The sequence below is a fragment of the Mobula birostris genome, chromosome 23 (genome assembly GCF_030028105.1).
Source record: "Mobula birostris isolate sMobBir1 chromosome 23, sMobBir1.hap1, whole genome shotgun sequence".
Taxonomy (NCBI): domain Eukaryota; kingdom Metazoa; phylum Chordata; class Chondrichthyes; order Myliobatiformes; family Myliobatidae; genus Mobula; species Mobula birostris.
The window spans coordinates 44427069-44446736 of record NC_092392.1 but is presented as its reverse complement, the minus strand read 5'-3'; the positions used below and the strand labels follow the sequence as shown (position 1 = coordinate 44446736).

The 19668-nt window shown below is 48.7% G+C and overlaps 1 long non-coding RNA gene across 1 annotated transcript in view; it reads right to left on the bottom strand.

Moving 5' to 3' along the window:
* Window positions 1-16377: 16377 nt before the first annotated feature.
* The window catches only part of LOC140186787 (uncharacterized), a 37702-nt gene continuing 34411 nt past the window's right edge, over window positions 16378-19668 (bottom strand). The window contains exon 3 of the long non-coding RNA XR_011882944.1: window positions 16378-18023. This is a non-coding gene — a long non-coding RNA (uncharacterized lncRNA). The remainder of the gene's footprint in view (window positions 18024-19668) is intronic.

The window sequence follows — 19668 nt, the reverse complement described above, 5'->3', positions numbered from 1 at the left end:
GTAAACTCATGAGATCGGAAGAGGAATACAAGATCAGAGAAGAACCTGAAATCCCGACACTGCAGACATCTTTGTAGTACTAAATCAGCCCATTAGAAAAAATTAATAAGAAAAAAAGAAACTTCCCCACCCTCCATCCCTAAGAACGAACCCCGAACTAAGCCAAGAGAGGCTGAAGAAAGAACTAACTAACAGTAAATCTAACCCCATTTCTGCAGGAGGTAACTCCAAAGATATATGTTGTAAAGAAGAACCTCCGAAAACCGATATAAAAAATTAATATTATACTACAATAATCTACATAGTGTAGTTTTTAAAATACCTAAAAAAGAAAAAAATTAGTACCAATACATATGATTAGTTAATTATGAATAAAAGTAAATAAAATATCGCTTCAAAAAAAGGGGATTATGGGAAGAAGAAACATAAGAACATGGCGTGCCCAAAAAGAACAAAGGAGATTCTGCAAAAAGGAAAACAAACCGCCGTCTTAATTATACCAAAGCAAAAATAAAGAACATATAATTAAAATTGATGGTCAAATCAAATCGTTAGTGACAATAGCAGAAATCAAATAGTTAAAAAAGGAAATTAACTAAAAAGAAAGGTAAAGTTACTCGCTAGAAAAGGCTTTTTCAGACAAGTTGTAAAATAATACCAACGGTACTAAGCACAAAACAAAAATCTTGAGCTTATAAAAAACCTTCTTCATACAGTAATAGAAAGTTTATCATCTTTTTAAAACGCCAGAAAAAAAAACTGATACTGGAAGCACAGAACATTAATTAAAGGGCAGTGTCTGCATCCAATCGGTAGTTGTCATCCAAAAAGCTTCGAGCAGCAGTTGTGAAATGGAAGACACGACGGGATCCACCAGAAAGACAAGTTCTTATGCGTGCAGGGTATAATAGTGCTGGTTTAAGATTTTTTTGATAACATTCTGACATCAGAGATTTAAAAGCCGATTGCTCATTCATCACTTCAGGACTGTAATCTTGAACTATTCTGAAGGAATGCTGACAATACTTGATCATCCCTTGCCGATGAGCAGCCTGGAGAAGCTGTTCTTTAACATTAACATAGTGGAAACGAAGAATAATTGGTCTCAGTTTTGATTCGGCGGTTGCCAGCTTGGGCTGCGGTATACGATGGGTGGGGTCAAATAATGGAGGATCGTTAGGAAGTTCTGAATTAAACATATCCTTTAAAAGTTGAGTAAAGAATATTAAAGGATCTCCATCCTCAGCATCCTCGGGTAGACCAATTATACATAAGTTCTGTCTTCTCGATCGATTTTCAAGATTGATAACTTTGGATTTAAAATGTTGCAGTTGTTTAATGGTCGAAGCTAAACTCTGCTCCAAGTTCTCCACTTTTGAATCCGTCTTCTGAGATTTAATATTCAGTTCAGAGATTTTACCTCGATGTTTTTGAACTTCACAATTCAGGGATTTCAGAGTTTCCGTGATTGATTTTAAGTCTTCATGAAGACTTTGACGTTGTTGTTCAAATTTATCAGACAATTTATCAGATAAGCTTTGAGATAGATTTTGACATAGTTCCTCGAATTGTTCCCCTAAGAACTTCATCATAGCTTCATAGGGCAGCTCCATTTGTTTCGAGTCTCCTTTTCTTTTTCCTCCGTTCCCGTCAGAATCTTTCCCGTCTTTGATTTTGGATATTGTACTCATTTCTTTAAATTCCACAATTGCAGTTCAAGAGAGAATCAATAAGATAAAATAAACCTTCTGGTGTAAGTAAAAATTGGTTAAGCAAGGGAGATCATAGGTTAAAAAAAAAAGATAACGGGAATGGAGCGAAGCCAAGAACGACCTCACTCCATGAGCACTCCCTGCAGAATCCAAAACTGAAGTGTAAATTAGGGTCAATGACAAAGTCATAACTCACATAAAAGAAGATTATTGTGCTTGCTAGAGGTTAATCATCTCAGCCCCAAGACTTCGTTGCAAGTTCATGAGAGCATTACTTTTGGCTAAATATTCTCAGCTTCTTCAACAAAAACCTCTGTTCTTTGAGCGATCTAAAGAGGCTATGTCCATTGATGAATGCACAACTACTCAGAATATGTTGTTGCCCTATCCTTCAAGCAGGAAGACCGAGACAACATTAAAGCAGAGATTGCTCAATGGGAATTAATATCCACTGCACAAAAATTCAAGAGAATGACAATCTTGAACAAGAGAGAGCTGAGCCACTTACTCTTCACATTTTGTGGGATTATCGTTATTGATTCCACCCATTGCCAACATTCTAACGACATCACTGACAGAAACTCAACTGGATCAGCCAACGTAAATGTCAGAGCAGGTCACTGGATGCGTACTCTGCAACCAGTAACTTTTTGTCCTACATCATAAACTATTTCCAACATCTCTGGCACCCAAGTCAGTAATGTAATGTATGGATCTATTTCTTTGGAGCAAGGAAACTGCACCACCCCCCCACCAACTTAGCACTATGTATTGATCTGTTGTCTATGGTTGTCCATGCATGCACATTGTTCTCTCTTTCATTGCAATGTGAATACACTAGCTAAAGTCATCTCCCACGTGCAAGCTTTTATTTAATATATATGTAGTTGTGTATAGACACCATAAATTGGCGATGAGTACAAACTGAATTTCAGAGAGTATCACCAACTGCACTGACAGTTATGGGACAAAACAGCATGAGAAGGTCATCAATGATGCTAACAAATGCATTAGTATAGTGCATAGTAACAGTGAAAAACCTGCTGAATTTAAAGTAAAAATAACGTGGCAATGGCTTCATTCGGGAAAGTTGACAAATGTACAGCGTCTTACATGAGCCAGCAAGCAAGATGTTCATTGAAGTTGTCTGAGGCCTTGCCCTGCAACCAGTGTCTGAAGCCTTGCCTCGCCTTGCCTCGCCTTGCCTCGCCTGAAGCCTTTCCTCGCCTTGCCTCGACTGAAGCCTTGCCTCGACTGAAGCCTTGCCTCGCCTGTAACCTTCGCCTACACCGTTGTCAAGTTCAACCGCCGGAGCAAGATAAGGAACCGTCTATCGTTGCCTTCACTAGGTAGGTCCGGCCATTTGCCGCTACCTAGTGTTGGGAACTGACTCTGTGTCCATGCTTTCGCTAGGTAGGTCTGGCCGTTTGCTGCTACCTAGTGTTGAAAACTGTCTCATCGTGTTTAGCATTCTGTGTATGAGTACCGGCCCTACGTCCTGTTCTCAAGGAGGGGTCCTGGCTCTGTGTTTTGTGTATGAGTCCCAGCCCTATGTCCTGTTCCCAAGGAGGGGGTCCCAGCTCTGTGTTCCATGTCCCTGCGTTCCTGTCTGTCCCTCAACCAAGGCTCTGCGTTCCTGTCTCTGCCTCGACCAAGGCTCTGCATTCCTGTCTCTCCCTCAACCAAATCAAGGCTTCCGGCTTTGTGTTCCGAGGTTCCTGTTTCCCAAGACCACGTCACGTCTTTGCCTACTTCTGGAGTCCTAACCCAAGTCAAGACCCAGGTTCTGGGTCCTTGTCCAGTCTCTGGCTCGGAGTCCAAGCCCAGGCTCCTAGTTCCCAGTTCCTTGTCCTAGTCCCGCTCGCCTAGCCAATGTCCTAGCCCAAGTCTATGTTCTTGTCCCAGCTCCAAGTCTGCATCCAGTCACGTCCCTAACTCTAGTCTATAGTCCTGTCCTGTTCTTAGTACTTCAGTGTTTGTGTCCTGCATTTGGGTCCACCATCAACACCCCGGTTAAGACAGTACCAGTCAAAAGATGAAAGTCTTTCCAAATACATTGCAGAACTGTGCAAACTTTTCAGAACAGTGACTTTAGAAATGGACTTTGTGATGCATTAAGGGACAGGCTTGTATGTAGCATATCAAAGCACTCAAAACAAGGTTACTGGTAGAAAGAGTCCGAAGCTTAGAACGGGCATCAGCCAGCACTATATCGTTAGAGACTGCAGCAAAGGATGCAGCAGAACTACAGAAAAAGAAGTTAGAATGTGAAATGTACAAAATATCCCTGAATGGTGCAAGAAGCCAAAAATGTTATCAATGTGGCAAATCCGCCCATGATACCAATGACTGTTGTTTCATGGAAAAAGTTTGCAGTAAGTGTCACATAGAGAGTGTTCAAGGCAGATAAAGAGCACAATCAAGTGAAAAGTCTCAAACTCAAAACTAATCAAATGCATAGTTGCCGAATATAAAAAAACAGAATCAGATATAACAGTCTTACAAAGGTGAACTGTCATGCCTAGAACTGACAGTATTACTAAGCAGATCACCATATAATATGCATCACAATATATGTGTCTATTGTAAACCTGAAAATGGAGCAGGATACAGGGTCTGCTTTGTCCATAATATTATTATTATTCCAGAGGCTGACTACAAAAGACTGTTTTCTGAAAAGCCCTCAGTGACGCTAAAGACTTACACTGGCGAAAATGTGACTCCCAAAGGCAAACTGAAAATAAATGTGACGTATGGAGGCCAAATACAACAGTTAGAGCTTTATGCATTGAAAAGTAAGGGCTAGCACTTTTCGGACAGTAATGGTTGAGAAAAATCCAACAGCTGGCACTCAATCAAAATTTTCAGTGTGACATCAACAGGAAATAGCAGCCCAAAAGGTAGCACTAACCAGAGAATGGCACAGCTGCTTAATGCCAATGAGAAGGTGTTTGAGAAGGGGATTGGTAAACTCAAAGGCATGAAGGCCAGAAATGAACAGTATGAAACAGCAACAACAAAGTTCCATGAATTACATCCAGTGCTTTTCACACTACGTTCTAAAGCGGATACTCAACTGTAGAGTTTGGAGACATCTGGAATTCTGTCCAAGGTTGAGTGAAGCAATTGCGCCGTGCCCATTGTCCTGGTGATCAAGAAATGGAAGGCTGGAGCTGTTCACATATGTGGGGATTTCAAGGTGAGCAACAACCCGGCTGCATTCTGTGCAGTATCCCTGGCCATGAACAGAAGATATTTCTTACATCTTTGGCAGGCGGGGAGAGGTTTTCAGAGATTGATTAGTCACAAGCCTATCTGCAAATGGAGATTGAGGAGTCAAGCAGGAAGTTCCTCACAATTGACGCACACAAGAGACTGTTCCAGTGTATTTGTCTCGTATTTGGCATTGTATCAGCTTCAGCAATTTGGCAAAGAGCAATGGACTAAGTGCTGCAAAATATCCCAGTGTTACCTTGATGACATCATTGTGACTGGCAAAAACGATTAAGAGAACTTCCAGAACCTACTTGCACACAGACCATACTTCTGAGTGCATATGATCTGTGTGCAAAGAGAGAGAAATGTGAGTTTTTCAAGAATGAAACCTCATATGGACATGTCATTGACAAGCATGGCTTAGATAAGTCACAGGAAAAGGTTGAAGCAGTGCTACAGGCACCCAAACCAGAAAATGTGTCACAACTCAGATCATACTTGGGCTGTGTAAACTACTACCACCGATTTCTCCCAAACATTGCTCCAGTGCTGCATCCATTGAACACACTGTTATAGACAGGAGCAAAGTGGGAATGGTTAGAAAGGTGTGAAAAAGCATTCAAGGAAACAAAGAGACCAATAACTTCTGATGAACTGTTCACCCATTATGACCCATTCCTGCCCATCAGACTGGCGTGTGATGCATCCCCTTATAGCATTGGAGCCATTTTGTCACACATTATGGAAAATGGATCTGAACGCCCAATTATGGCTGCTTCAAGATCACTGAGCGTCATGGTCCAGTCTGTGAAGTCCGTATTCCGGTTCAAGGTCCGGTCCATAGCTCCTTATTCCAGGGTTTCTGGTTTTCCCCAGTTTCTGTTGTAGCCACATGATTCTCGTTTTGGGGCTGAGACATAAATACCTCTGCAAACCAGGGATTCCCTGCTGGACTGTTCTATTCCCTTCCTTGTCTTCCCCCCACCCCCCTCGCCTGACTCTCTGCCTGCTCACCTAGCCTGGATACCCGGCCTGTATCGCTGAAGTTTTACCACTGGAGCCTTGTTAGGTCAAGATAAGGAACTGTCCTTTGTTGTGTGGAATTGTCTCTCTGTGTCCACACCTTCGCTAGGTGGGTCCGGCTGTTTGCCACCACCTTGTGCTGGGATCCGTCTCTTCATGTTCAGCGTTCTGTGTATGAGTCCTGGCCCTACGTCCTGTTCCCAAGGAGGGGTCCCGGCTCTGTGTTATGTGTATGAGTCCCGGCCCTACATCCTGTTCCCAAGGAGGGGTCCCAGCTCTGTGTTCCGTGCTCCCGCCACTTCTAGTCCAAGGCTCCGTGCTCCCGCTGCTTCTAGTCCAAGGCTCCGTGCTCCTGAAGACCCTCGTCCAGTCCGTGCCTAGTCCAGTCCTATCTGAGTCCTGTCCATGTGCCTTTGCCTGTCCTTGTGTCTGGCCCTACCCAGGAGTTCCTCACCCAAACCATGTCCAGTCCTTTAGCCTCATCTTGTCCTCGCCTAGTTCTGGAGTCCGAGCCCGAGTCAAGTCCCAGGTTCTGGGTCCTTGCCCAGTCTCTGGCTCGCAGTCCATACCCAAGCCTCGAAGTACCCTAGACCCAAGCCTCAAGAGCCCAAGCCTGTCTCCAAGCCTCAAGCCTCAAGACCCCAAGCCTGTCTCCAAGCCTCAAACCTCAAGACCCCAAGCCTGTCTCCAAGCCTCAAGCCTCAAGACCCCAAGCTTGTCTCCAAGCCTCTAGCCTCAAGACCCCAAGCCTGTCTCCAAGCCTCAAGCCTCAAGACCCCAAGCCTGTCTCCAAGCCTCTAGCCTCAAGACCCCAAGCCTGTCTCCAAGCCTCAAGCCTCAAGACCCCAAGCCCGTCTCCAAGCCTCTAGCCTCAAGACCCCAAGCCCGTCTCCAAGCCTCTAGCCTCAAGACCCCAAGCCTGTCTCCAAGCCTCAAGTCTCAAGTCCCCAAGCCTGTCTCCAAGCCTCTAGCCTCAAGACCCCAGCCTCCATTCCTGCAGTCATGTCATGTCCTTGCCTGGTTCTGGGGCCCGAGCCCGAGGCAAGACCCAGGTTCTGGGTCCTTGTCCAGTCTCAGGGTTCAAGCCCAGGCTTCTAGTTCATAGTTCCTTGTCTAGTTTCCCTGTTTGTTGTCCATGTCCTAGCCCAGGTCCTGCATCTTTGTCCTGTTCCGAGTACTTCAGTGTCTGTGTCTTGCATTTGAGTCCATTCCCACCCTTGTTCCCCACCATTGTGACACTGAGAGTGCAGAATGCAACTATACAGAGATTGACTGAGAGGCCCTTAGTCTAGTATGGGGAATAAAGAAGTTCCAGTCACTGCCCCTACAGACAAGTTTATGCTTGTGACAGATCACCAGCCTCTTGTGTCTAGTTTTAATCCCAGGAAGGGAATTCCAGTGATGACTGCTACTGGGTTATGACGTTGAGCACTATTCCTATGTCTTATGACATGGAGTTCAAGGGTACCAAACTACACAGCAATGCTGATAGCTTATCACATCTTCCACTATTGGCAAAAGTCTTGATATTGTTACCCAGCAAAAATGTTTCACACTGCAATGGTGGACCAATTGCCAATAACAAATTCCGAAATACAATGAGAAACAAGGAATGACCTGAAATTGTCAAAAATCTGTAAAATCACCATGCCAAAGAGTACATATTGATTTTGCTGGACATTCATGGATTCCATGTTTCTGATTGCTGTGGATGCTCATTCGAAATGGCCAAAGGTTATACCTGTACGGGGTCTTTCTTTTGTTACATTTAAAATGGCGATTTTTGTTATGTTAATCTGTGGAATGCGGCTTTGTTGTGTTTTAACGCTGCAGAGAGTTTGCGCTAGCAGTTTATTGTGGTTTAGAGGGTGATAAGAGGGTGCTATTAGCCAATGGGTGGTTATGTATCGTTTTGTTTTCGGATGCCATGCTGTATGATATGACTGTGGACTGAGTTTGGCGGGGAGTCGGGAGGAGAGACGAGGAGGACGGCGGACGTGCGGAGAGGCTCCGGTCGATCACTTCGGGTGGTCCCGAGCCGTGGGTCGACGGAATTCGGGTGGTCGTCTGACGTCGAACTTGAGCTCCAACGGTAGCGCGCGAAGAACTTGGACTTTGAATAAGTGTTGGCGCCTTTTTTTTCATTACTTTCCTCTCTGTATCACATGTATATTAATGCCCTAGAATTAGTAATATCTATAAAGTGTATGTGTTAAAATTTACTGGGTGTGCTGGCTGATGATTGATGTTTGTGATTGATTCGGGCGACGATTGACCCTGAGGGGACTGCTGAAGCAGGTGCTGGGCGGGATTTCCCCTAGACATACACGAGCCAAAATAACGGAACGTTACAAGTGGGGGCTACCGTCAGGGATTTGGATTTTTTTTCGGGAAAGTTGTACTTGTGGTTGCGGTAAGTGGTGTGAAGATGGAGCGAGATAAGATTGTAAGTTGGTGTGAAATGGAGGAGGTACCGGTGAATCATGCGTGTGTGGTAAGCGGGGTCGATTATCGCATTCCGGCAGAGGTACTGGTGCGAGGGTTGAGTTTGATTAAAGGTATCGGGCAGGTAGAACTTGTAGCTAGAAGGGGTGGGAAAGAACTGGAGGCTTGCTGGATGTTGGTGTGGGCGAGTGCCGACGTCATGGCTTTAGAATTACCAGCGACAGTCCATGTCCAGGGGGAGGCGGGGCCGTGGGGTCTCCATACCCTCCCCGAGGACGCAAGTGAGGAGGTGCCGGAGGAGCTAGTTGAGGCCCCCGGCCGGGTGCCCGTAGCAAGAGGTAGAGGTGCGGAGTGGGAAGGTTTGGCCAGGCCTCGCCCCCATGGGCTTGAGGAGACTGCCGAGTTAACGGCTGCCATTATCTCCCTGGCGAGAAGGGTTGAGGTGCACCGCCCGAAGCTGAGAATTTTCTCGGGAGCCAAGCCCACCCCGGAAGGGGAGGATGACTATGAGACCTGGGTTGAAGATACATCCCAATTGTTAGAGGTGTGGCCAGTTTCGGATGAGGAAAAGAGACAGCGATTGGTGGAAAGCTTAAGGGGCGGGGCAGCCCGGGTGGTCCGCGATCTGAGAGCGGCACGCCCCTTGGCTTCCCTATCGGAGTGTTTAGACGCTTTGGAGGAAGTGTTTGGACTGTCAGGGGATCCCTGGCGGCATTTAGCAGAGTTTCAACGGATGGGGCAGAGAAGAGGGGAAAAGCTCTCCGACTATGCTTTCAGGCTGGAAGGAAAGCTTACGGGGTTGCTGCGACGAGGTATAGTGAGGGAGGACGATGTGGCGGAGTTAAGGATGAGCCAGATATGTAGCGGTTCCCGGGAGGATGACAGGGTGGCTTGGAGTGTACGGCAGTCATTTAAGCAGAGCTCCCCTCCATCATTCGGACGGCTGATCCGAGAGGTACGGGCCGAGGAGTGTGCTTTGGGCCGACCAGGGGGCTCGGACCCTCAGGGACGGTTTTCAGCGGTTCAGGAGGTGGTAGCCGGGATGAGACCAGAGAAATCCAAGGGGTCCTCGGGGGCCCGTATCGGGAGGAGAGAGGCGGCGAGTAGTGGGTGCTATAACTGTGGGAGAGAGGGGCATTTCCGCCGGGAATGTGAGTGGCCGGGGGCGTGCTACCACTGTGGGGAAGCTGGCCACTTACGGAAGGATTGTGAGAGACGAAATGCGCCGAGGGGGGAGGGCCCCCAGGCCACCAAGAAGGGAGAGGTGTCGGGAAACTTAAGAGAGGCTCAGTGAGGGAACGGACTGGAGTCTCGGGAGGAACACGTTCCCAGAAAACCCCTATGGAACCCCGGAACAAACAAGCCCAAATTCCTGATGGGCTGGTGGGACCCCGTTCCAGCGTGTCCCTACGGATAGAGGGGATCTTTGCGAAAGCCATCCTTGACACCGGGTCGCAGGTTACCTTACTGTACCGGTCGTTCTACAACCAATATCTGAAGCATTTGGCAGTAACTCCGTTTAACGCATTGGAGATTTGGGGCATAAGTGATGGTGATTACCCGTACGATGGATACTTGTCAGTGAGAGTGGAATTTTCAGAGGGAGATGTGGGAGTATCGGAAGCCTTTGAGACGCTGGTGTTGGTTTGTCCGGATCCGGTGGAGACCGGTGGTGCTGCCCTGTTGGTGGGGACTAACTCCCCTCTGGTGCGACGGCTCTTGGGAGCCTGTAAGAAGAAGGGGGGGGAGAACTTTTTGGAGACCCTCTCGGTACACCCCGTGTTCCGAGGAGTGTACGAAGGAGTGAGTGACCCCCAGGGGCTGGACCCGGAGTGCAAACGAGGGACGGTGTGGTGCACTCAGGCGAGGCCTAAGGTGATACAGCCAGGGGAGGCGGCATTAGTGATGGGAACCCCCAGATTCCCCGGATTGCCGCCGGGAGAGGCCCTGCTAGTAGACGCCCCCGACGACCTGGAAAGGGAGTTCTGGTTCCCGGCTGGGGCGCTGGTGAGACCTGAATTGCAGAGGCCCTCAGCTGTACAGGCACGGCGGATGGGGGTGATGATACGGAACATAACGGAGAGGGAGATCACCTTTAAGCGCGGGATGCCCCTCGCGCACTTGTTCCCGGTGACGGTGATGTCCAGCGCCCCTGTGAAGCCCACTGGAAGAGAACTATTGGGAGACGGGGGGCGGCTGACCGAGGAGGCCTTTAATTTTGAAAACTCCCCTGTACCGCTGGCGTATAAGAGCAGGCTGGTGGAGAAGATGCTGAAGTTAGGGGATGTCTTTTCTCAGGGCGAGTTTGATGTAGGGTTTTCCAAGAGCACTCGGCACACCATTCGGGTAACAAATGACACCCCGTTTAGGGAGAGGTCGCGGCGGTTGGCCCCAGCAGATGTGGAGGATGTGCGGCAGCACTTGCGGCAGTTGAAAGATGCCGGGATTATTGCGGAGGCCCGAAGCCCATATGCGTCCCCCATAGTGGTGGCAAGGAAGAAAAATGGGAAGGTACGCATGTGCGTGGACTATAGGACCCTGAACCGCCGCACTGTTCCCGACCAATATACGGTCCCGAGGGTGGAAGATGCATTGGCCTGTCTAAGTGGTGCACAGTGGTTCAGTGTATTGGATTTGCGGAGTGGGTATTACCAGATTCCGATGAGCGAGACTGATAAGGAGAAGACAGCCTTTATCTGTCCCCTGGGGTTTTTCCAGTTCGAACGAATGCCCCAAGGTATCTCGGGGGCCCCAGCCACCTTTCAGCGGCTCATGGAGCGGACAGTGGGGGACATGAACCTGCTGGAGGTATTGGTGTACCTGGACGACCTGATAGTGTTCGGATCTACGTTGGAGGAACATGAGGAGCGGCTGCTGAAGGTGCTGAGTCGGCTGAAAGAGGAAGGGTTAAAACTTTCCCTGGATAAATGCCAGTTCTGTAAGACGTCAGTCAGTTATGTTGGGCACATAATCTCGCGAAATGGAGTGGCCACCGATCCGGATAAGATAGCCGCAGTCACCACCTGGCCGAGACCTCAGAAGGTGAGCGCCTTACGCTCGTTTTTGGGGTTTTGCGGATATTACCGGCGATTCGTGAAAGGATATGCGAAAATGAGTCATCCATTGAACCAGCTGTTGTGTGGCTATCCACCTATGGGGGGGAGGAGGAGGAAGGGAGACCGAGGGTCGGAGGTAGGAGGATACTTGAACCCGGGGGAGCCTTTTGGAGTGAGGTGGGATGCTCAATGTGAGGAGGCGTTCCAATCTCTAAAAAGGGCGCTGACACAGGCCCCAGTGTTGGCTTTTGCTGATCCCCGGAAGCCGTATGTTCTACACACTGATGCCAGTCACGAGGGTCTTGGGGCTGTTCTGTACCAGGAACAGGGAAACGGATTGAGGCCAGTGGCGTTTGTCAGTCGGAGCTTGTCGCCATCTGAGAGAAACTATCCCACTCACAAGCTGGAGTTCTTGGCATTGAAATGGGCGGTGGTAGACAAGTTGAGTGACTACCTATACGGGGCCCAGTTTGAAGTGAGAACTGATAACAACCCCCTCACTTATATCCTGACTTCGGCGAAGCTGGACGCTACTGGGCACCGGTGGGTAGCAGCCTTGTCTGCCTATGAGTTCAGCCTGAAGTACCGCCCGGGGAGTCGGAACATCGATGCAGATGCCCTGTCTCGTCGGGCGCACGACGAGTCGGGCACGGCCGAGGAGTGGAAGAGTGTCCCTGCCCAGGGAGTAAAGGCCATGTGTCAAGTTGGGAGCGACGGGGAAGTAGGAGCACAGATGGGAACGGATCGGGCAGTAGATCAACTGGGGGCTGACGGTGACGCGCTGCCCACTGGTTACTGTAATGTGACTGCTCTGAGGAACCGGCAGCTGCCGGAGTTGAGTCACCAGGAAGTACAGGCGGCTCAGCGTGATGACCCAAGCCTTGGCACTATCTGGTACGCGGTTAGCCAGGGTGATATGGGGCAGGTGGAGAAGGCGAAACATGCCTCCGTTCCTCTACTACTGAAGGAGTGGCCCCGGTTGAAGCTGAAGAACCACGTCCTGTACCGAGTCACTTCGCCTCCGGACCACCCCCGGCGCTGGCAGCTGGTCATGCCCGAGAAGTATCGAAAGGCTGTGCTTCAGGCTCTACATGATGATTCCGGGCACTTAGGGGTAGAGAAGACCTATGGATTAGTCAAGGACCGGTTTTACTGGCCCCGGATGAGGGGGGAGGTGGAAGAATACTGTAAGACCTGTAGCCGTTGCGTCAGGAGGAAGACCTTGCCTGCGCAGGCGGCTCCGTTATCCCACTTGCAGAGTGCAGGACCCATGGACCTGGTGTGTATGGATTTCCTGTCTATTGAGCCGGACACCAGCAATACCGCGAATGTTTTGGTCCTCACGGATCACTACACTAGATATGCGCAGGCTTTTCCTACTAAGGATCAGAAAGCGACTACAGTGGCGAAGGTGTTATGGGAGAAGTACTTTGTTCATTATGGCCTTCCCCGGCGGATCCACAGTGATCAGGGACGGGACTTCGAGAGCAGGCTTATCCATGAATTGCTGGATATGCTTGGGGTTGAAAAGTCCAGAACCACCCCCTATCACCCTCAGGGTGATCCTCAGCCCGAGAGGTTTAACCGGACCCTGCTGGACATGCTCGGCACCTTGGAGATTGGACGGAAGAGTAAGTGGAGTCAGCACATCGCCCATTTGGTTCATTGTTACAATTGTACTCGCAATGATGCTACGGGGTACTCGCCCTACTATCTGATGTTCGGACGGGAAGCGAGGTTGCCCATTGATCTGTGTTTTGGGACTGAAGCGGGGGAAATACCTTCGAAGCCATGTCTGAAGTACGTGTCCGATATGAGGAGAGAGTTGAAAAGGGCGTACGAGTTGGCTGAGGCGGCAGCCACCAAGCAGAACCAGCGGAATAAAAGGAGGTATGATCAGAAGGTAAAGTTCGTCCAGCTATTGCCGGGAGACCGAGTCCTCATCCGGAATTTAGGACTACAGGGTAAGCACAAGTTGGCGGACCGTTGGGCAGCCACCCCATATGTGGTGGAGAGTCAGATGCCGAATCTCCCGGTTTACCGGGTGAGACCTGAGGGCGGGCAGGGGCCTGTCAAGGTACTCCATCGGAACCACCTGTTGCCTCTGGGTCGAGAGGTGAAGATGGACCCAGAGTCCGAATGGGAGTTTACTCCTAGTACGAGGACTCTGCGAGGGCGCGGGGCGCGGGAAGAGGCCGCTGCGAAGAAAACGGGGCCGGTCCCCACCTCGAGAAGGGATACGTCATCGGAAGATGATGATTCGGACGTGTGGTACCTGCTTCCGTTCGCTGATTCCCCGGTGCGGGGAGAAGAGACTCTTGGCCCTTCCATCACTGAGTCAGGGGGACCGAGGGAGGGTGTTGCAGAGCCGCCTGTATTACAGCCAGCATTGGGGGAGGAGAGGGTGGAGGCAGAACCCGAGCCAGAGGGCTCACCGGGGCAGAGGGATCCCGGTGAAGGGGAAGGTCCGACAGATCGGCTCGAGGGGTCACCTGGGGTGTCTGAACAGGGAGAGTCCACAGAGGAAGTCCTGAGGCCTCAGAGGAGTAGGCATCCCCCGGAAAGACTCACTTATATAGCGCCGGGAGAGCAGGGTGTAATCTCTACTGCCCTGCAAAGTTATGTCACTGCTTTATGCACCTGGGTTGGGTTTTGTGTTTTACAAGGAGTACTAGTGAATTCTGTTAACGTCATGAGGGCATGACTTTTTTTAGGTGGGGGGAGAGTGTACGGGGTCTTTCTTTTGTTACATTTAAAATGGCGATTTTTGTTATGTTAATCTGTGGAATGCGGCTTTGTTGTGTTTTAACGCTGCAGAGAGTTTGCGCTAGCAGTTTATTGTGGTTTAGAGGGTGATAAGAGGGTGCTATTAGCCAATGGGTGGTTATGTATCGTTTTGTTTTCGGATGCCATGCTGTATGATATGACTGTGGACTGAGTTTGGCGGGGAGTCGGGAGGAGAGACGAGGAGGACGGCGGACGTGCGGAGAGGCTCCGGTCGATCACTTCGGGTGGTCCCGAGCCGTGGGTCGACGGAATTCGGGTGGTCGTCTGACGTCGAACTTGAGCTCCAACGGTAGCGCGCGAAGAACTTGGACTTTGAATAAGTGTTGGCGCCTTTTTTTTCATTACTTTCCTCTCTGTATCACATGTATATTAATGCCCTAGAATTAGTAATATCTATAAAGTGTATGTGTTAAAATTTACTGGGTGTGCTGGCTGATGATTGATGTTTGTGATTGATTCGGGCGACGATTGACCCTGAGGGGACTGCTGAAGCAGGTGCTGGGCGGGATTTCCCCTAGACATACACGAGCCAAAATAACGGAACGTTACATACCCATGAAGTTAACCAACTCAGCAAAGACTGTCTCCGTTCTGAGGACTACCTTCACCAGAAATGGATTACCAGAACAAATTGTGAGTTGCAACAAACCACAATACATGTCTGAAGGATACCAACTGTTCAAGAAGAAAAATGGCATCAGACGTTTCAAGTAAGCTTCTCACCATACAGCAATGAATAGGTTAGCTGACGTGTTTATCCAAACCTTCAAAAAGTCCATTAAAGTGATGGACAAGGAGGACATTTCTCTACAGCACAAGGTGGACAGCTTCCTTTTTGTGTATGGGAACTTTGTTCATGCACAACAAATCAAACACTTGCAATGCTATTCAGGAACAGGACCCTGAGATCTTGCGTAGACCTCCTGAAACCAGATCTACAGAGAGAAGTGCAGAATAAACAGTTTAGCCAGTTGCCAAGTGAAGGAGCAAAGAGCTTCGAGATTGGACAGGAAGTCTTAATGTGTGACACATGCCGATGTTTCTCAAACATGCTTGATGCATCTCCTATATATTGTTGTTCTTCCACAGAATGGGACAATGGTTCAGTGTCAGTTTTGGGCAACACTGAAAGAGTATTGCCCCAGGGGTTCTGCTATTTTTTTTGTTATGTTTACAGAGGTTTTACTTTATATACTTTATATACTATATATACTATATAGACTTTATATACTTTATATACTATATGTACTTTATAGTCGCCAAACAATTGATACTAGAACGTACAATCATCACAGCGATACTTGATTCTGCGCTTCCCGCTCCCTGGATTAAAAATATTAAAAATAGTAAAAATTAGTAAATATTAAGAATTTAAATTATAAATCATAAATAGAAAAATGGAAAGTAAAGTAATGCAAAAAAACCGAGAGGCAGGTCTGGATATTTGGAAGGTACGGCCCAGATCTGGGTCAGGATCCGTTCAGCAGTCTTACCACAGTTGGAAGGAAGCTGTTCCCAAATCTGGCTGTATGAGTCTTCAAGCTCCTGAGCGTTCTTCTGGAGGGAAGAGGGACGAAAAGTGTGTTGGCTGGGTGGGTCGTGTCCTTGATTATCCTGGCAGCACTGCTCCGACAGCGTGCAGTGTAAAGTGAATTCAAGGATGGAAGATTGACTTGTGTGATGTGCTGCGCTGTGATCACGATCTTCTGCAGCTTCTTTCAGTCTTGGACAGGACAACTTCCATACCAGGTTGTGATGCACCCTAGAAGAATGCTTTCTACAGTGCATCTTTAAAAATTAGTGAGGGTTTTAGGGGACAGGCCAAATTTCTTTAGTTTTCTCAGGAAGTACAGGCGCTGGTGGGCCTTCTTGACAGTGGACTCTGCTTGGTTGGACCAAGACAGGTCATTTGTGATATTGACCCCAAGGAACTTAAAGCTCAATGTATTTTCTTTGCACCCAGTGATCTCATTTAGACCCTGCCATAGTCTACTGGCATCCCTCTGGTTAGCCTGGGCTTCCAACTTGGCTCGATATTGCCTCTTGGTGCCCTTAATGGCTTTCCAGAGTTCATGCCTGAAATCCGTGTAGCGACTGGTATTCCCGGACCTAAAAGCCACAGCCCTAGCCTTTAAAAAGGACTTGACCTCATAATTCATCCAAGCTTTCCGGTTAGGGAATACCCGGATCATCTTGTGAGACACACAGTCCTCCGTGCATTTCCAAATAAAGTTTGTAACAGCTGAGGCATACTCACCGAGGTTAGCTGCCGAGTCCTTGAATACTAACCAGTCCACCGATTCAAAGCAGTCACAGAGGTCCTCATCCGTTTCCTCCGTCCAACGCGACACTACTTTTGACACCGTGACCTTCTGCTTCAGTTTCTGTTTGTAAGCCGGGAGGAGGAGTATGGCCTGATAGTCCGATTTTCTGAAGTGATGTCGTGGGACGGAACAGTAGGCATCCTTGACTGCTGTGTAGCAGTGGTCAAGAATATTCGGGCCTCTAGTGGGGCAGGAGACATGTTGGTATAACTTTGGCAGTGCCTTTCTGAGGTTGGCCTGGTTAAAGTCCCCGGCTGTAATGAGCAAAGCCTCCAGATACCTGGTCTCAAGTTCACTGATGTTGGCATACAGTATGTTCAGAGCACACTCCATGTCCGCCTGGGGGGAGGAATGTAGACTGCTGTCAGTATGACCGAGGTAAATTCCCGTGGCAGATAGTAGGGACGACACTTCACCGACAGGTGTTCCAGGTTCGGGCTGCAAGAGCTTGTCAGTGCCATTGTGTCCGAGCACCACGCAGTGTTGATCAGTAGGCAGACACTACCTCCCCTCGTCTTGCCCGAAGATGCCGTGCGGTCCATCCGATGGATTGAAAAGCCCTCCGGTCGGATGGCAGTCGAGGGTGGCAGGGGAGAGCCAGGTCTCGGTGAAACAGAATACACAGCAGTTCTGCATCTCCCTGCAGTAGGTGAGTCTCCCTTTAAGATCATTCACCTTGTTCTCTATGGCTTGCACATTAGCTAGTAGGATGGTGGGCACAGGGACCCTGAGCCCCCTCTGCTTCAATCTGACCAGCAGCCCAGCTCTTTTTCCACGCTTCCTTGGTAAATAGTGCATCTTTCCAGGTTTCCATCAACGTAGTGTGTTGTTGTCAGCTCTTTGATGTTGGTGGACGCATCCCGCGGGTATTGATCGGCTGGTCACGTTGTCGGACGCTCCGGGTCGGGCCGAGAAACGGAGGAGGCTCCACTGCCATTTCCAGCTGCTGGGGGCCCGGCTGTCGATTAGGTCGGGCCTCGAAGCCAACACTTAATCCCGGAGGGCCAGGCTCCTCGTTGAAACAAGTCCTAAAGCCGAGACACGGTTGCGGAGGCCTCCGCTCCAGCCGAGCCTCGGGCTCGATTTCTGAGGTTGGTGGCGGAGGCCTCACTTCTGGCAGCTGTGGATGTCCACCAACGGGGCTTTACGGTGGTGGCTCCGGGGAAGCATCTGTGGCACCTTGAGGTCTTAGCCGTCACTTCTGTGTGGTCGTCTGCTCCGGAGAGTTGCTGGTCAGAATGGGCCATGTCTCCAAGCCCTCCGGCACGGTAGCAGACCGTGGGTCTCCAGGAACATGGTGGGATTCGCTGGTCGTGTCCAGGTGCGGTCCGGAGTTTAAGAAGCAATTCTGGCGCGGTGGTCTCCAGCTGGGTCAGTAGCTTCGCCAGGGTGTTGTTGATCTTGATCTTGCTAGATCGGAGGTTTAGAAGGGTTTCTCTGGTTACATGTGACAGCTTAACCTTTGAAGAACAAAACATCTGTCAGCAATAAATTTGTTTCATTACAAACAAGTTCGTGTTTCAAATATACTTTTTTTGGAACTGACAAAAATTCCTGTAAATGGATAATGTTTAATGGGTATTTTCAAATGGTTCCTTTTTCAGTTTAATAGAGCTTAGGAGGACGATGGCACCTAACAATGACTCCTTTGTTTGCATCTTTGAAAACAGCTCTATTTCTATCTTCACTATCTTTTTTTTTTCCTTTTCAGGGTTCTTTTGAAGACCCTGACCTGGAGTTACATGCTTACTTCGGTTCTTTGTGGAAATGGGAACCGGTCTCAGGGTCTCACGACTGGCCGCTTTTTGATATGCCAAGGACACGGCCGAGAAGTCTAGCGTGCCTTCAGGGTGCCGGATTTTTGTGACTCTGGAGGCGGGCAGACTCAAAGTCGGTGCTGCTGCCTGATGCGTCATGGGAGATGGAAGATCGAAAGCAGTGAGCTGGCTGCTGACTGTGTACCCAGAAGCCTTGGTTGTTTGGAAACAGAGCTCAGAAAAAGCAACACAACAGACTTTTAACACCATAAATCGATGAGTTATTTTGTTATGTCTCCTCTCTCGCTCTGACATGGGGACACCCCTTTTTCCCTTATTAGGAGTAGAGAGCCTGTGGTATGTTGAATTACTGGGTGAACGAGTAGTCTTTGGAGTACTGCAATTCTATGTCTTTATTGATGCTTTGCTGCATACTTGAGTTATCGGTGGGCGGTGCCAATGCTATTTTGCTGGTGGGGGAGGTGGGAGTCGTTGCTTTGCTGCTGCTTATGCGTGGGAGCGGGGTGCTGGGGGGGCTTTGGGGTTCTAACATTTAACTGTCATTCATTCTTTAGGGCACTCTGTTTTTATGGATGTTTGCGAAGAAAAACAATTTCAGGATGTATATCGTATACATTTCTCTGACATTAAATGTACCTATTGAGACCTCTTAAAACACTCTAGATGCTGGAGGAACTCAGCAGGCCAGGCAGCATCTATGGAAAAGAGTAAACAGTCGATGTTTCTGGCCAAGACCTTTCATCAGGACTGGGGAAAAAAGATGAGAAGTCAGAGTAAGAAGGTGCAGGTAGGGGAGGGTGAAATACAAGGTAAGAGGTGATAGATGAAACTGGGAGAGAGAAGGGAGAAGTAAAGAACTGGGAAGTTGATTGGTAAAAGAGATAAAGGGCTGGAGAGGAGGAGTCTGATAGGAGAGGACAGAAGGCAATGGAAGAAAGGGAAGGGGAAGGAACACCGGAGGGAGGTGATGGGCAGGTAAGGAGATAAGTTGAGAGAGGGAAAAGGGTATGGGGAATGGTGACAGGGGTGGGGGTGCATTACCAGAAGTTCGAGAAATTGATGTTCGTGGTATCAGGTCGGAGGCTACCCATATTCCCTTTAAACTGATTCTATCGAATATTTTCCCAAATGACTTTTAAATATTATCAGTGTACTTTCCTCAACCACTTCCTCTGGCATCTCACTCCATATGGACCACCAACTGCATGAAGAAGTTCCTCATGAGGTCCTTTTCAAATCTTTTCCTCTCATGTTAAAACTATGTTATCTACTTTCTAGTTCTCTTTCCCTGGAAAAAGGTTAGGTGTGTTCAGCCCATCTATGCCTT